This window comes from Delphinapterus leucas, chromosome 3 (genome assembly GCF_059928025.1).
Source record: "Delphinapterus leucas isolate spDelLeu-1000000601 "Yukka" chromosome 3, BTC_Dleu_Yukka2, whole genome shotgun sequence".
NCBI classification, from domain to species: domain Eukaryota; kingdom Metazoa; phylum Chordata; class Mammalia; order Artiodactyla; family Monodontidae; genus Delphinapterus; species Delphinapterus leucas.
This window is the reverse complement of record NC_143131.1, coordinates 2,385,031-2,400,352: the sequence shown is the minus strand read 5'-3', so window position 1 is coordinate 2,400,352 and position 15,322 is coordinate 2,385,031.

The window sequence follows — 15,322 nt, the reverse complement described above, 5'->3', positions numbered from 1 at the left end:
ATCGGGAGCGCAGAATCTCAGCCACAGAACCACCAGGGAAGTCCCATCCATACAAAATTATGCCAACTGAAAATGACAGTTTTAATTCATCTTTTCCCATCCTTTTACCTTTTCCTCTTCTACTTTTCTCACCTCTGTACGTCGTGTCCAGCACTGCACACAGCTGGTAACAGGCGCAGCCGGCTTCGTCTCCCATCTTGGGAGAAGCTTTCAGCACTTCCCCACTCGGACCATTGAGTACGGTGGAGGCTTTTGTACAGACTCCTGTCCGGTTAAGGACGCTGCCTTCTGTTCCGCGCGTGCTCAGAGGCCCTTGCATTTTGCTGTAACAGCTTTACTGAGGCGGGATTCTCACAAATGACAATTCACTCCCTTTAGTATATTCACAGCGCTGTGCAACTGTCACAACAGCAGAGGTCAGAGCGTTCTGTCACCCCCAGAAGAAACCCCGCCTTCAGCTACTCCCCTCGTCACCCTTGAGGGGCCCTTTTTCTTTGAACGGTCGGCTATAAACTCCTTTTCCTTTGTTCTCTTAAGGTGGTGAATATACAGCTTGATTTTTAACTTTGAAACAACCTCGCATTCCTGGGATGACCCCAGGTTTCCCAGGAATTATTTGTACCCCTGGGTGCGGTTTGCCGCAGGTTAGCCCAGAGGTTTCACAGCTACGTTCCTTTCCAGAGGAGTCAGTCCAGAATCCCAGTTGCTCACGGGCTCTGGTTCCTCCACCCCCAGAGCAGACGCGGGTCACAAAACGCCCCATCCTCCTGCCAAGAGGAAGACGGGCAGCCTACTCTCTGCACTTTCACCAACCATGGAGATTCGTGTCCTTAATCTCTGCCAATTTCATAAGCTTTTTAAAATGTGCTTGAAACGGACCAGATGGTTTGTTGACGCCTTTATAAAGTGGGTCCCACCCTGATCAATTTCAAGTCTTTTCGATCAGGTTCTATCTCAACGGGGCTGGAGGCCAGCTTCCTATTTCTCTTCCAGTTGTGTTAAAAGGACGCCCACCCTTCAAATCCTCGGGAAAACGAGCCGAGCTGTGCCGTCTCCCTGGGCCGGGCAGGACGGCGCCCGTAAGCCTCGGACAGAGTTGACTATGCTTGAGTCCTGTCCTCCCGGCCGCCCCCGGGCTTCGGGCGACAGGCGGGGCGCCGTGTGGTCCCCTGATCCCCGCAGCAGTCACCTTTGCCTCTCAGGCGCTGTGTCCTCACGGAGGAGCTGATTACAAGGCCCCAGTTACTGAGTCGAGGCCCCGGGACTCTCGGGACCTTGAATGCTTCTCCGTCCCGTCCCCGCCTCCCCGTCCCCACCAGCCCCGGGCTGGATTCACTGCCTTTTGGGCCCAGAGTTGAGCCCACAGCTTGGCGCCAGCCACCTGCGGGAGAGCCTCCTGGTCTTTATCTGTGTTTGCTCTGTGTTTGTCTTCTTAAGGGGAAGAGGGAGCAGAGCGCTGTCTCTGCAGGAGAGAGACAGAGACAGAGACAGAGAGAGGGAGCCGGTGCGGGCTGTCCAGCCTCTGCACCTGCCGCACTCGCCCATCGCTTTCCGGAAGGGCCACCCCACGGCCCGCTCTCCAGCAGCAGGACTCCCCAGGGCACCTGCCTGAGTGCAGCTGGTACCCAGGGATGCTGGCTTTGGACTCTTGCTCACCATGGCCGGCAGAGGCCAGAGTCCCCTGGAGTCCCATTCCCACCTGTTTGTTTACTGCTGGGTTATCTAGAGAACTGATTGTTGGCAACCTGGATCTCTGAGGAAATAACCCCAGATAAGCAGGGATGAGATGCAGTGTGATTCTGCCTTTCTTATGATAACAGCTGCCCTCAGAGCTCAGGGAGAGAAGTGGGAGGGGCAGGGAGGGTGCCGAGGTTGTCCAGGAGGCCTGGGGAGGGGGTGGTCCGCCTGGGAGCCCCGGGTCCACTGCACAGAGCCCTCCGACTTGTTTTGTGTGGTTGGAAAAAGCAGACAAGGCATTAGCTACAGGGTCTAAAGAAGTTTTGTCAGGTCAGTAGTAATATGTGCACATTTATATTTTTATAACTTGTGATTATAAAAGTAATACATTTTTGTAATGGAAATGTGCAATGTAATTTGGAAAATGCAGGACAAATACAAGACATGGGTAAAAAGCATTCGTGATTTCACCATCCATAGACGGTTGTAAAAAGCTAATTTAGCATTTTTCTTCTGATATGTATGTATGTATGTGTATATATATGTGCATACACACGTATGACACGTATATCCTAATATATATTCATAATCGGTATCATTTTGCATTTTCCAGTTAACATATTGTGTTTTCCCACACTATAAAACTCACACTGCCCACTAGCCCCCGTGTGGGGACATATTAGAATTTTTATGACCCATTTTTACCAGTAAAACAGGTATACTCAGGAGCGGCAAAGAATGGCAGTCCTGGCCACGCAAGCATGGGGAGCACGGGCCAGTCCGGAGGACACAGGAGAGGGCCTTCTTTCACAGGAAGCAGGGGAGTTGGGAGGGGCTTTTACACCCAGAGAGCCCATCGGAGGAAACTGGGGCTGTTCATTGGCTGAGCCGTTGCCGGGCGGGGTGAGGATCTTTCCTCCTCCTGCTGGTGACCGTGAAGGGGCACCATTTCCTGCGGGAATGCAAGGCAGTGGCCTCCTGCTGGCCTCTGTACCCACTGGCTTCCCTCCTCCCTGCTGGCTCAGGCTCCCTCTGCCGGCTCCCCACCTGCTTGTCCCCCCACCTGGAACAAGGACTTCACCGGCCTCTCTTAGGGGCTGCGTCACCTTCCACCTGCAGCTGAGGACGTCCGAGCCCTACCCTTTCAGCCCAGAGAAATGGGCAGACGGTGGGCACAGGGATGCCGGGGTCCCTTGTGAGAATGTGTATGGGGGTCCTCACGACCATCCACTTGACCTCCGGGCTTCGGGAGCAGAGGGGTGGCCCGGCCTGCCCTCCCCAGCGAGGCATGAGCTCCCACAGTCACTGCCCCTCCCCCGCTACCGCTAGCTGCCCGCTGCCCGCTGCCCAGGTCAAGTTGTTTTTATGCCTGGGCTCGAGATTAACCATCAACCTGAGGCAATGACTTCTCAGCGGCCTCCCAGGCCAGTACTTTTCCAAGAGGCCCTGCACCCCCCAGCGCCCCGCTGCACCCAGTGTCCCTGGGGAAAAACCCTGGGGGGTGGGGCAGTCCAGGAACCCCGCCTCTGCACCTGTGGTCCCTGTGGGGGTCCCCACAGGACCCCCACATGGCACCCCAACTCCCCCAGTTCAGGTCCCTTCTCCCCAAACCCTCTGGCCCCTCAGCTCCCTGCCAGCGCCCTCCCCAGCTCCCCTCAGACCAGTCCAGAGCCTTCACGCCCCTGCGTCTGCCCCTCCCCCCAAAAGTCAGCACCCCGTCCTGCATCCCATCTCCCGGGACACTCAGAACCCTTCCTCGGGCCCCACGGGATGAACTCAGCAGACCCAGCCCTGGGGCTGCCCACGCCACTCGCCCCTCCTTACAGGGGCCCTGAGTCCCCTGGGAGTGGGGGGCAGGGCTCCTCCCTTAGCACCTGGGGAGACCTGAGGTGCACAGAGGTCGCCCAGAGCAGGTCCAGGGGCGTCTGCTGTGGAGGGGCGCCCAGGGCCTCCGCCGCGGCCCCTGCAGCGCCCTCTGGGCCGGAGCGTGGGTGCTGGCGGCCTGGGCAGTCACGCGTGAGCGAGAACCATCGTTCAGGGGACATGTGGCTTGAGGAGCATTGCTGAGCCCCGACAGGCAGGTGAGGCCCTGGTGCCGCTGCACCTCCACACAGAGGTGCTCAGGAGGGAATGTAGTTTACAGGGAACATTTTTATCATGAGAACAAAGTTCGAGGTTCACCCAAAAGAACAATTTTGGAAACGTCTCCGTGTGATCCACAGCTCCCTGGGTGCCAGGGCCCGAGAGACAGTCTTCACTGGAAGCCACGTTGACCTTAGGCCAGAGTGGCCGGTTCGCGGGCTCTCCCAGTGGGTGTGGACTCTGCTGGGGTTCCCGTGGCCTCTGTAACAGACAGGCGCAGCCGAACAAAGGGGTGGCATCCGTGGGGCTACGCTCACCAGTAGGCCTTACGACGCCCGCTGAGAGGTCACCGACAGCCTTCAACACGGCGGCCCCGCCTGGGCAGACGGCCCCATCCCAAGCACCTACTGCGTGCAGGCACCCCTCAGGACGGGCCACTGTGGGGCTGGGCAGAGTGGAGAGGAGCCGGGCGAGGACACCAGGGTCCCCACATTCAAAGATGACCAGGGGAGTCAGGGTCGGGGCTGGGCCGGAGAGGCGGGCCGGAGAGGCGGGCCGGGGTCAGGCCCGCAGGGCAGGCTAACCGCCCGAGGGCGAGAGTCATCAAGCCGGGCAGGTTGGGGGGCCCCTCGGAGCTCCTGGAGACAAGACGGTGCTGTCTGCAGGGGGGTGTGAGTGGAGAAGGCGGGGGGCCCCTGCCAGGGGCGTGGCCTGGATGTGTATGCCTAGGGGACACTGGGAGGGACACAGGAGGGGTGCTGCGAAGATGCCACCCCCTAGTACCAGCGCCTCCTGAGGTGGGGGAGATGACCCACCGCCCTTCCACTGCTGCCGCTGGAGGGCAGACCTGGGGGCTTCTGGGTGCGGACGGGCCGACCTCAGGGATGCCCATGGTTGGAAGCCAAGAGCGGCTCTGAAGAGGTAACTGAAAAGAGTTAGACGAGGGGGGGTTCTGAGCAGATCACGTTCCCACTTACACGGTGCGCAGTTTGCAAGAATTCGTGTACAGGAAAGTTAATTCCTTCAGGAGAGCTGCCGGGAAGGGAAGGAGGCGCGGAGATAAGCCCAGGCGTAGTCAGCTCACCGGGGGAGCGGAGGTGGGCTCAGGGCCAGGCGGTCAGGACTGAAAGCCTGAGGTGCGGGAGGGGAAGCAAACCAAGCTCTGGGGACCCTCCTGAGTGTCAGAGGGCCCCCCGGGCATGGGGCCCCCCAGAGCAGACTCGGGAAATTTGGAGGGGGTGCCGGGGAGAAGGTTCTAGAGCGGGAGGACGGGTGAGGGCTGGGCGAGGCTGAGGGTCGTGGTGAGCACAGCCGGCAGGTAGGTGCTGCGGCTGGAGGGCCCAGGGTGTCAGGAGCTGCCCTGCGCTCCCAGGGCTGCAGTGTTGGCCGGGCCGGGCTGGGGTCGGATGTGACACAGGCCCAGGTGTGGCCTTGGCTGGCAGCCGGGGTTCGGAGGGCAAGGTCACAGGGCGGCAGTGCCTGAGTCAGCCCTGAACACGTGAGAGGCGGCAGAAGTGTCAAGGAGCAGGGCCGCCTGACCAGAGTCTTCAGAGCAGGGACAGGTCGGAGGTCAGAGGTCAGAGGTCGGAGGAGGGGCCGCACGGGCTGGGGTTTGGGAAAGGCAGGGTCAGTAGTGGCTGGGGAGCAGGGTCGACCCTCCGCCCTGAAGTCCACGGGGCCGGGAGAGGGACAGCCTCCCCGGAAAGCCCTTCCCCACCTGCTCGCTCACCTGAGCCAGGAGGGGCCCGCCTCACTCTGGGGTCGGGATGCCAGCCTCACTCTCCCCGTCTAGGCCCCACTTCAGGTGGGGAAGCCAGACCCCTCCCCCCTGCCCCTCCCCTCCGTGACCCAGTGGCAGGTGTGGCCTGCCCCCACCCCCCGGCCCTGGGACTCTGCCTGGGCGACAGCCACGCCCCGTCCCTTTGCTTCCCCTTGACCCAGGGCGAGGCCCGGGCCCACCACGGACCCTCGGTCACTGTGGCTCAGACCCCATCTTGCCTGCCGTGCCCCGCTCAGAGCGCTGGGTCTCTGCCAACCCAAAGGGCCAAACTGGGCCATCCAGGAGGGCTGTCCCAGGATCCACCTGACCCCCGCCCAGCCCTCCTGTCTGAAGTGCTGACAGGACAAGCCGGTCCCCTTTGCAGGGATGGTCCCCCCACCCCCACCCCGGCCCTCAAGTGCAGGGGAAGGTGTACAGGGTCTTGCTGACACGTCTCTTGCTGTCCAAGAACCCAGAGGGCCCGGAAACATGGGTCAGTGGATGCCTCTACTCTGTGGGGGTCTCCTCCCTGCCCTGATGGAGGGCCCTCAGGCCCCCACCTGCCACGGTGGTCCTGCCAGGGGTGCCGAGGCTCCTCCAGACCTCCCCTCGCCCCCTCAAACTCCAGACTCTGGCCGGAATCAGATCCCAGGACACGCTGACCCGTCAGAGACGCTGAGCCCTGAGCCGTGCTTTCCCAGGATGCGAGCGCGGCAGGTGTGAGGGTCCAGCTCCGACACGGTTGACGGTCTGCCGGCGGCCGGCCGGGCCCTGCGCTGAGACCCCTTGCCGGAGGGTGGAGACAATGCCCCTGGAGGTGACGCCTGGCGGCCTTCTCGGTGTTTGGGACGTGGTGAGACGGCTCTGACAGAACTGCAGAAACCAGCAACGCGGCCGCTCCTGGCACCTCTCGCCTGAGGTTAGGAAGCAGCCCCCACCTCGGTGCCTGCCCCGCACCTTGGACCCAGCAGGCGCCTTGTCTGTAGCTACAAGTCAGCCTGCTTACCGAGGGGCCGCAGGGCTGCCTGCTGTCTGCACGGCCAGCCCACCCCGCCGGGGTGCTGACCACAGGGGGGTCCCGCGGGGAGGGGAGGGCCTTCAGGACGCAGAGCTCAGCCTTCCCACCTGCTGGCCGTTCACTTGCGTGCAAGGAGCAGTGGCCGGAGGGACCGTCTACACCAGCCCCTGGGCAACCGCTGCTGGTTTGGCTGACGTCCGGCCTGGAGGGCAGGTGGCCAGAAAATTGGCAGCCAGATGGCCTGGGAGGTGCTTTGCAGACGGACCCACCCAGACGCACAGGGGCCAGAGGATGTTTGCGCCCGTGCGTGCTCCCCAGAGGGCCCCAGAGCCCAGCAGGAAGGTGGACGACACGCCGCTCTCGGTGGGTGGACAGCCTCTTCCCAGCACCTCTCCTTCCTGGAGGAGCTCAGGTCTGCGAAGGGGAGGCAGAGAAGAGGCTCGGCCTCCCCTCGCTGAGGCCCCACTGGCTGCAGGGCGCCGTCCAGCACCGAGTAACCAGCAGGCCCCCTATGCGGTCTGGAATGCGGCAGTAACGCGTCCTTGCGGGGCAGTTGCGCCCATCAGTCTTCCCTGGCCCGGAGGCATTCTCACTCCCCCTCCCGTCTGCCTGAATGTTTATTCAGAAGATTCTCCTCCCAGCATTTCCGACCCCAAAACTTACTTCACAGCAAAGAATGAGGGATGGCCTCATGCTCACAGGGTCCCTGGGACACGAACCGTCCCCCGGAAGCAGCTGACCCGAGGGAAAGCAGGACTGCACGCTGAAAGCCCAGCGCTGGCGTGGGGCACGGCCTGGGGCTGGCGTGCTACCCATCAGTGCCGACCTAGGGCGCCTCCGTCTCCTGGGGCCATGAGGGGCTTGGGGGGGGAGGGTCATGCCCTTGCTGCTGTCCTAGTGCCCCACTTGCAAAATGCTGATCCCAGCCCTGCAGCTGGGAGGGAGCTCCCTGCAGGGACACCAGTAGGGCCGCTGCACTGCCCTGGGCCTCTCTGGCTTCTGGGGCCTCCGAGCCACACGGCAGCTGGCTGGAGCGTGGCTCGTGATCACCAAGGACCCCAGGGCCAGGGGAACCGTCTGCCTGCTCGGCCACCATGGCAAACACTGCAGGCTGGCGGCTGAAAGAGCAGACATCTAAAACGGCAGACATCTATTCTCTCGGTTCTAGAGGCTAGAAGTCCAAGCGCAAGGTGCCAGCCCAGCCGGTTCCTGGTGAAGCCTCTCCCTGGCTGCAGATGCCCTTGTCCCCTGTGTCCTCGCAGGGCAGAGACAGAGCCCCCGGGCCTCCTCTCACAAGGACACTAGTACTGTGGGATCGGGGCCCCTCCCCATGACCTCATCTAACCTTAATTACCTCCTTAGAGGCCCCATCTCCAAATACGGCTACACTGGGGGGTCAGCCCCCAGTATGTGAATTTAGGGAGGGACACAATTCAGTCCACGGCAAGGAATGTGTCTGGAGGCGTTCTCCGAGGTGCCTCCTTGCTTCCCTGGGGAAGTTAGGGGAAAGTTTCAGCACCCATGCAGGCGGGACTCCAAAGGGGTGAGCTGCTCAGGGATGAGAGATGTCACCGTGTGGGTCAGGACGGCACAGCCGAGCTGGGGCAGGCAGGGGCGGAAGGACCGGCGTTGGGGAAGGACAGGGCGAACCCCCATGGGCAGCCGGAGGTCAGCTTCTCTGGCTCTGGCTCTCTTATTGTCCTGACTGAAGGGGTGTTTCTAATCCTCAAGCCAAGGTGGGTGCTGAGGCCGGGGGCAGGGGGGAGGGGGGCACACGGAGGTGGGACTTTGGACGTCCTGTCGGGAGGGGAGGGTGGCCGTGTGCACGGTGCGGGGAGACGGGGAATGGTGCTTGTGAAAGCATCAGCTTGGGGGGCTAAATTTGGGGAAAGAGAGTTTACAGAGGCCCAAGCAATGAGCAGGCAGGGTGGCCTGGCGGGGAGGCGTTTCCCTCTTCCGAGCACTTTCCTGGGGGCTGGGGGCCTCGCTCCCAGAGAACTGCCACCGGGGCTGGGCCGCATCCACAGTGAGAGGCGGTCACTGAGTCTGGGGGCAGAGCGGGGCTGCTGCCTCCTCCCTGGCGGGGTCAAGTGGAGTGGGGTCCCTGGGGGACCGGGTGGAGGGACACAGCAGAGAAGACCCTGCCCGTGGGGGACTCCCCCAGTGCAGCCAGCTATACCCAGAGGGAGGAGCCTGCGGCCCAAGTGAGCAGACCCAAGAATGGCAGGTCCTGTGCCACATGGAAGCCCCCCTGGCCTCCCCCACTGCAAGGGATGGGCCGGGCTGGCTTCTGCTGCCCTCAGGGCCACCAGAGCCCTCCTCGGTCAGCCGCCCTGGCTGGGGGCTCCTTTGGATCTGCGGCTGGAGGGGAAGAGGGTTCCCCCAAAGAGGGGGCAGTTCTCAGAGGAAGGGAGACGGTCCCAGGCCACCTGCGCTGGACCGCGGGCTCCCTCCATCGGGAGCTAAGGCAGCTGGTCCCCAGTTCCTTTCGGAGTGACATCCCCACAGTTCACTGTCAGCGTGAACGTCGATGAAGCAGACAAAACCACGCTTCTCTGCGCAGCCTGTCGGGCACCAAGGCCCCCCGCCCTTTAATGGCCCAGGAAGCACCGGGGTTTCGGTTAATTCCAAGCACGCCTGTTGAATACAGCCTACTCAGCCTGCCCTGTGTCTTCACCGTGATGCCCTTCCCCACCGGGAGGGACCCAGCGATCGCCTTCCAAATCTGGATGCGGTGCTGGCATGAAGTGGGCGGGCGGGGGGGTGGGGCGTGGGCAGAGCAGGGGCTAGAATCCAGCCTCCCTCAGTCCCAGTCGCCCCTGCCAGATCCATGGGAGGCTAGCTTAAGGCCCCGGGTGAGGGACGGGGTGGGGGACAGGGCAGGCGGTGGGTGAGGGTCACTCCCAGACAAGTCCGTCCTGGCTGGACCAGGTCACACACTCAGGATGCACTGCTGACAGTAATGTCTGGATCGGCCAGCAGGGGGCACAAACACTCAGAGAAACGGAGAGACACACTGCAGGCGCCTGCAGAGGGACACAGGCACGCATGTGCACACACGCGTGCACTAGCAGGGCCCCCGAGGCTCCCCTGGGATTGAGGCTTGCAAATCAGCTTCTGAAAGCACTCCGGACGGGGGCGAAGGCATAAGCCACGCGACCGCCCATCCCTAGCCCCCGGCTTTGTGGGGCCCGTGGGGGTGAAGCGGCCTGGAAACGGGCACTTACAGGCTCCATCTGCCCAAGCTCACAGCCTCAAGAACAGCCGTGCGGAGGCTGAGACGGCAGGCAGGGGGACCAGCCCCTCGAGGGTCACTTTGCTGCATGTTCCTTGGCCACCCTGGGGCTCTCACACAACTTCTCAGTGCTGCTCCTCTGGGGGAAGAGAAAAGGCTTAGACAGAAGTTTCAAAGTCTCATTCAAGTTGAAAACATGTTCATTCTTTAGCAAGTAGCACTGGAGATCATCTTGAAATGACATCCAGCTTCTGTCTGTCTGTCTCTCAGACCCACTGCCCGGAAGGAACTGGGGGTGCTCCCGGGGCGGGGCACTTGCCCAGCGGAGGGAAGGGTCAGAGCGGAGGGCCCTGGGAGGCGGGGGAGGAAGGACACCCCCGAGGGCCTGAGTCAGGAGGCGGCGGGCTCTGCAGCTGCGGGGCGGGAATGACCAGAGGACCGGTATACGGCGCCCGGCCTGGCCCAGCCTCTCGGGCGAGATGGCTCAGACCCACGCGGGGTCGGCACGTGCCAGCCCGGGGGCAGTGGGCCGAGGCCCCTCCCAGGCAGGCTGAGGCCCTGACAGGTCCGCGCGTGCCCCGCACAGACAGAGCCTGTGTCCCCAGGCCTGGAAGCAAAGGCCTGACTTTGGATTTTAGCAGTTGAGCTGAGTCGGCATTTGCGGCCGTCCCCTCCTGCAGGGCCTTGAGGCCGGTTGAGACCTGCTGCTGTCCTGGCTGCCCCTGAGGCCGGGGCGCGGCTCTGCCGGGTATCGGGGTCCACGGTCGCACGGGGTCCTCCAGGAAACCCTTTGGGCCGGTCCTCGGTCTGCGGCCCGTGGCCTCCCGCACATGCCCGCAGGCTCCTTCCCACGCTGGACGCTCCCTGCTCTCAGGGGCAGGAAATCGGGGTCTCTGCCACGCGGGCCCTGCGGGTCGTTTCTGCTCTGTGCCCACTCTGCCTGGAATTTGCCTGTGATCAGGGCCAGCGCCCATGGGGGCCCGTGAGGACCCCGGCAGCCGCCTCAGTTGGTGGCTGGGGAGGCCCTGTTGCCCCTGCCCTCATTCTGAGAGGCCCACCTCCTGGGTGGGGCTCCAGGGCAGATCCACCAGTGCCTCCCTCTCTGTGCCCCGCCCCCCCAAGGCAAAGGCCCTCCTGCTCTGTGTCCGGGCAGGGCCCAGGCTGGGGGGCAGTTGGAAGGGGCTGGTGGGCCCTCCAGTAGCCCTCAGGACCAGGAGGCGGGGGGAACGGGGGAGCTGGGCAGGGGCTCTGGGCACAGGCGGGGGAGGGGCTGACAGTGGGGGGATTTTCCCTTCACTCTGAGAGACTTGGGGTGCATGTTGCCATCTACTTTAATACATATGTGAGACACTGAATGCAGACAGCGGCCAGACGAGCCGTGAAAGCAGAGCTCAGCCCCGCGGCCTGCGGCTGGAAGCCACCCACCACCTACGACGGGCCCAGCGTCCCTGATTCTATGTCTCCAGCTCAGGACCAACCACAGGGGACCAGGCGCTCCCCTCACCAACCTCGTGGGACGCCCCCTTCCAGCACCAGCCCCCGGCCTCCCCGGGCCGCAGCCCCTGTCAGGGCACCTGTGCCCCATCTCCGCTGGGATGCTGTCCCCTGCGCCCGCCTGGGAGTGACGTGGCAGGGCCAGCCCCCGCCCTATGAGCTATGGGCGCCACCCGTCGCTGGGTGGTCTTCACTTGAGTCCACGGTCGGCCTCGTGCCACTTTGGAAGGTGACCCTGCTGACGGGGGCTCTGGGCTCACACAGGTTTTCACAGCCCTGGGAAGCTCGGTTCCCTTCGCACGGAGGCGTGGTCCCCAGGGAAAGGCCGAGGGAAGCTGAACCGCGGGGAGGGGCTTCCGGGGCCCCCTGCCCTCTGCAGACGCGGTCCTGCCGGGGGTCCAGCTTGGTGGACCTCAAGGAGTGGGCCTCCCTCCCAGCCCCGCAGGAGCCTCCCCTCACTCAGCTGGCTCTGCAGCCCTGGAGCTGGGTGAGGGCTGGCGGCTGGATGCGCCTCCATCACGCACTTTTGCCACCCGGGTGACATCCTTGGCAGCTGGCCTCGGCCTTCCAAGTTTGCACATCTGCTCCTGTGCCCGTGGGCTGGCCTCCAGGTCCATGACAGCCGCCAAGCTCACGAAGAGCCCCTCGGGGGTGGGGGACACAAGTGGCCGCCCTGGCCTCCCAGACCCTCAGGCAGGGCCGTTTGGGGGACCACAGCCTCTCACCCTCGTGCGCATGGACTTCTGGTCGGTCCTGGCCCCCTGGCCCTCCCTCCTGCAACCCCGTGTTCATGGTCAACTCGGTATGCTCCTCGCAGCCCAGAGCATCCCCCCCCGCCCCAGAGAAGGTGAGCCCAGCTCCCGAGAGGGTCCGGAGCTGCTGTGAAGTCTGCTGCCCACCTGACATTGAAGGGCAGGTGGCAGCTCCTGAGGGACAGACAGACAGTGCCCGCTCACAAGCTGGTGGGTGTGGGGAGCCAGGTGGACAGCCACAGCATGCAGTGGACTGTGGGTGCATTGGCAACAAACGTGGGTGACAGTGAGGTAAGGGGACCACAACGGCCCCGGGTGTCCAGGGAGCAGGGTAGGTGGCCTCAGTGGGTGATGGGCTGGGGCCAGACACCAGCAGGGATATGGGGACAGCAATGCAGGGGCCCTGGCCGTGATGATGAGATGGCCGCCAGTGCTGCAAGGACCCCCATGGAGCCCCCAGGGGACAGGACGCGGTGGTGCCTGCTCAGCCTCGCCTACCTGCTCTATCAGCCTTGAGAACACAGGGCACAGGGGGCCCTGCCTTCCTTGAGTCTCTCCTGGTCAGCAACCCCTGCCAAGCCCTCTGGCCCTGGCCTCCTGAGCATTCCCCCACCCCGGCACCGCCCAGGCCAGCACCCCAGTGAGCTCCAGGGCTGAGTTCTAGCCCAGGGTCTGGCAGGCATCTCGCACCCAGCAGCTCAGCCCTGCACCTCCCCCGGCTTACAAAGGCCCTGCCCCCCTTGGAGGCTTTCCGGAACAAAGCAGGAGACCCTGCCCCCCTTGGAGGCTTTCCGGAACAAAGCAGGAGCCAGCCCAGGCCACGCGCAAAGACGGCGCTCCTGCCTGCGGGGGCCTTGCCCGTCACACAGCTGTGAGGACCTGCGTCCTCCACCCCACGGCCCGCCCGCGCGGAGGGCGTGGGGGGCAGGAAAGAAGCGGGCAAGGGGTCAGCTCCGGGTGGGCTTTCTGACGAGGAGGTGTTTCCTGGTTCTCCGTTTAGGAAGGAACTGCTGGACACGTGTGAGCAGGCCACGCAGAGTGCCACACGCCATCCGTGTGGGCGCTTCGAGCCGAGCGTGGGGCATGGGGATCGTGGTGCTGCAGCCCGTGACCGAGGGGAGAGGCAAGTCCCTGGGCCCCCCGGTGGGGACCCCGAGGCCACCTCCTGGCCCAGGAAAGTTGTTCACTAGCTCCTGCCCTGCCGGGTGGGGGTGTTTCCAGGCCCCTCTGTGCCCCCGTCCATGCTCACCCTGATGGGAGTGCCCCACTGGGCAGGGCAGACAGTCCCAGCTGGCTCTGCAGGACCTCTGCCTGGGCGCCCCACTGCTAAACTGTCAGGTCCTCTGGAGATGCTCAAGGAGCTGCCCTCGGGAGGGGGTTTCGGGGGGAGGGCGCTCGTGGGTCTCGCTCACCTCTGCTCGGCCACCTGAGCTCCAGCCACACTGCTGCTCAAGCAGGTGGGACGGTGGCTCAGACTTGCAGCCACAGGGCTCCCCACCCCCAAGCTCACCCCCCTACATGGGCATCCTCTGTGCCTGTCTCATCCTGGTGGCCTCTTCAGTATTGGAACAGGTCCCCGCCGGCTTCATTTCACCCCAGTCTCCTCTTTAAAGGCCCCCGTCTCTCCAAACACATGCTCTGAGGGGCTGGGGGTTAGGATCCAGCATACAAATTTGGGGGACACAGCTCAATCCATAACAGCTGTGAGATGGCTGGATAATTTGCAGCTCCGGGTTATTCTATTCACAGCCCTGTAACCCCACAGGGGCGCCCGGCTGGTGGTGTCTGGCCCCCCTCCCCAGGCTGCGGGTGGTGACCTCACCCCTACCCTTGCCGCTCCCCACGGTCTGCTCAGAGGGTCTGAATTCCACCCAGTGCTCCGGAGGGGGAGGCCTGGATTCCGTCCGATGTTGCAGGTTCCTTTGCTGGGGGGCTGGAATTTCTTGTTTGTAACACAAGGATGCGGATCCTTGGGTCCTGCAGGTCTCCAACCTGTGCAGATCCTGGCAGAGCCCAAGCCAGACCCGTCCTGGGGCACAGAGCACGCGTACTTGAGGCCCTGGCCCTGGAGCTCTCTGCCTGGTGAACTCGAGCTGGGGTGCACGCTCCAGGTCCCTGAGTGGCTTTCCACGGACCCTGGGGGCCCAGCACGGCTCAGGCCAGAGCTCTCAGATCTCCTCTCCTGCGGCTCTGGCGTCGGGCGGGGCTGCCTGGCCGCCTGTTGGAGAGTGAGCCCTCCTGAGAGCCAGGAACCACCGTCCGGCAGACCTGCGGCCCCACCTCGCGACCGTGAACCCTGCCCCACGAGACCAAGGGAACCACACCAGCCACCTGGTCTGTGCCAGGTCGGCTGGCCAGGACCCCGGCCAGGACGCAGGGTGGGGCGTCTGGGCTCCACTGGCTGGTGAAGCCACGTGGAGACTGGGGTTTACTTGCAGGCACCTCCTCTGCCCGCTTAGACTCTGCTCTCCCACTGACTGCCCGCCATTCTGTCCCCGAGGCTGTGGCTTTCCCTCAAAGCTCCATGCAGCTGACTCTGTCTTGGGCGCCTCTCCTCTCTGAAGCCCTCCTGGAAGGTCAGCTGGCTCTTCTCAAAGGCCTTTTAAAATTGAAACATTCTACCTTCAACCGTTTATCCTCTGCTTTTGTCAACATCCCACACAGCTCAGCAAAGACTTCAAAGAAGAAAGAAGATTTCAAAGAACAATTCTGCTCAGGTCGCTTCCAAAGAGTTACCCGCCAGGGCCCCCGAGCTCATAGAAACGTCCCAGGGGGCCAGCGGAGGTCTCCATCCACGGCCAAGTGGGAGCGTCTACAGCTGCCATGCCACGTCCACAGGGATGGCCTGGGACACTTGAAATGGCCGGTGGCTTTTATAGCCCTCTCTGTTCCCACATGGATTCGAGGTGACAAACAGATACAATTTAAAGATTGGGGCAGAACATGACACAAGACCAACTATTTTGAACACAGTATGATTTTGGTTCTTATTTCTGTTTCAAATGTGACCTAATTCCCTTAAGTTTAAAAAAATCAGCGAACGTAAAGCCGCATTCACAAAAGTGTCATTTATCTACCAATGATGTCGCCAAAAAATGCACCCATGGTGAATTAATGACCAGCAGGCCTCAGAGAGGCTCCGAAATGGCCTGGCCCCCGTAGGGTGGTCCTTCAGGCGCACTGCCCGGCCCCCTCCTGCCCGGCTGCACCCCGCGGTGGCAGGCTCCGGCTGACCTCAGCAGTCACGGTGCCGGGACCCTTGATGGGATGACAAGCGTTGTTCTTTAACCTCGCTACCACCCGGC